This window comes from Rhinolophus sinicus, chromosome X, assembly GCF_036562045.2.
Source record: "Rhinolophus sinicus isolate RSC01 chromosome X, ASM3656204v1, whole genome shotgun sequence".
Classification (NCBI taxonomy): Eukaryota; Metazoa; Chordata; class Mammalia; order Chiroptera; family Rhinolophidae; genus Rhinolophus; species Rhinolophus sinicus.
Genome location: NC_133768.1, coordinates 18,869,646 through 18,872,222, shown reverse-complemented (window position 1 = coordinate 18,872,222; position 2,577 = coordinate 18,869,646). Strand labels below are relative to the sequence as shown.

General features: G+C 49.5%; 1 pseudogene; it reads left to right on the top strand.

The window, feature by feature from the left end:
• Positions 1-1,530: 1,530 nt before the first annotated feature.
• Positions 1,531-2,115, top strand: LOC141569687 (RNA polymerase II subunit A C-terminal domain phosphatase SSU72 pseudogene; annotated as a pseudogene).
• The last annotated feature ends 462 nt before the right edge of the window (positions 2,116-2,577 follow it).

Sequence of the window (2,577 nt, the reverse complement as noted above, 5' to 3'; positions counted from 1 at the left end):
CCAAGATATATGGTTGAAATGATAGATTATACTTTGTCACTTCAGTATATGTTGCTGTTTGAGGGGAGATAATCACTGACATCTCTGCCATAGTTTGGAACATTTGGAAGAGAGATAATCGGGAGTCAGACAGCTGGACATCAACATAATTGCTTTACACGTGATGCACGTACCTTTGAGGACATAATTTAGATCTGGACCAAGTAGATTTCCTAACACTGCACCCGCATATTAGGGAGATTCCTCCACTCACAGGCAGGGCTGGAGAACCGCAGACCCGTCCCCACCCATGGGGCTGGCCCTCTCACTACGGAGAATAGAGTGGGAAGAACAAGTCCAATCTTACTCTAATGAAGAGCTTCTTAACCCCTGGGTAATAGGCCTCTTTGGCATTTGGTGAAGCATATGGATCCTTTCTCAGAATAATCTTTTCATGTGCATAAAATAAAATATATGCCATTACAAAGGAAACCAATTACTAAAATACAACCCTGAAAGTATAAATTTATGATAAATATGTGTTTTTTAAATGCACTAAACGATCAGGTTTAGTGGCGTGACTAATAACTACTGTACTTTCAAAGTAGTGATGACACATGACGTTTTGAGATATCTACAATAGTGAAATGTCACATGCAAACATCTGTGATTTCTAGTCGATAAATTTAAATACTATTGTGGGTTTTTTACCTATATTCATATGCAGAGGAAATGTTCCATTTCAGTTACAGGTCAGAGAAAATAAAGATAGAAGTTTATTAGTTTTCTCATTAAGTTCATGGATGTCCTAAAAGTGTCCACAGAGGATGTCGGCTCGAACCGGCGCCCTGTGAGCATCCCTGTGAGGATAGTGGGCCTAGACCACGCATGCTCCTAGCAGTCACGTGCTTACTGGCCTGACAACCGTTGTGTGCCTGTGCGTGCACGAGGCCGCCGGGGAGCGTTGCACAGGCCGCGTACTGCGTTGTGATACCTCACGTGCGCCACTGCTTCTGTCTTGGGACTTCCGGTCACTCCTGGCGCCATCTTGCGCGCCGAGGTGTCGCACCTGAGTGAGAGTCCCAGCGAAGTCGGTGCTGGACAGAGAGAGATCGGTGCGGGACAGTGTGTCTCTCGGTGTGGGACAGTGTGACTGTCAGTGTGGGACACTGAGTCCCGGTGCGGGACAGTCGAATCCCAGTACGGGACAGTGCAAGGCCCGGTTTGGGACAGTCCAATTCCCGGTACGGGACAGTGCGAAGCCCTGTCCAGGACACAGCGAAATCGGTACCGGACAGTCTTGGTGCGGGACAGTGCAAATCCCGGTGCGGGATAGTGCGAGGCCCTGTCAAGGACAGAGCTAGATCGGTACCGCACAGTGCGAGGCCCGGTTCAGAATAGTCGAAGCCCTGTCCAGGACAGAGCGAAATTGGTACCGGACAGTGCAAATCCCGGTACCGCACAGTGCGAGGCCCGGTGCAGGACAGAGCGAGATCCGTGCGAGCCAGAGAGAGATTGGTGCGGGAAAGTATTTACTTGGCCGCCGCCACTATGGCATCCTCACAGCTGCGGGTGGCCGTCGTGTGTCTGAGCAACCAGAACCGGAGCATGGAGGTTCACCACATCCTCAACAGACGGGGATTCAACGTCCGGTCCTTCGGGACAGGGACTCACGTGAAGCTTCCCGGACGAACACCGGACAAGCCAAACATTTATGATTTCAGAACCACCTATGAGCAGATGTACAATGATCTGGTTAAGAGAGACGAACACTTCTACAGGCAGAATGGCATTTTGCATATGTTGGACAGAAACAAGCGAATCAAGCCCGGACCGGAAAGGTTCCAGAACTGCCAAGACCAGTTCGACCTCATCCTCACCTGCGAAGAGAAGGTGTACGACCAGGTAGTGGAAGAGCTGTATTCCAGGGAGCAGGAGACCTGCCAGCCAGTGCACGTGGTTAACGTGGACATCGAGGACAACGAGGAGGAGGCCACCCTGGGGGCGTTTGTCATCTGTGAGCTTTGCCAGTACATTCAGCTCTTGGATGACATGGAGAATGAGATCGATGAGCTGCTGCTGAAGTTGGAGGAGAAGAGCAACAGGTCCTTCCTGCACACCGTCTGCTTCTACTGATGCGGCCTGGGGCCTGGCGGGGCCCCTCCTGAAGCTGTTATTTTGAGCTTCCTTTGGTTAATAGTTTTTCCTTCCAGATATTTGTTTTTAGGTTTAAGGCTTCTAATGGTGAAATGAAGAGTGTGTGTGTGTGTGTTTTAACTTGAAATGATTGGTGCACAGTGTGTGAGGTGCAATTTTTACAAGTTTGTTTGGGGAAAAAAATGTTAAAACTACCTAAACATGATGCTTGTCACCCCTATATGGAGGACAGGGGAGACCCCCAAATGGGCGGAAGGATTAGGGCACAGTTGCTAATCCCCAGCCCTTTCAAAAGCTCCCTTGCACTTAGGGTCCCCCTGCAGAGCACAGGTCTCCTTTCCCAGGCTGCAATCACTGGCCTTAGAAAGGCACTTTGGGAAGTCTTAGTCTGTCTCTTTTTAAAAGCGTTTACATGTTTTAGCACTCTAGCTTCTTTGCAGG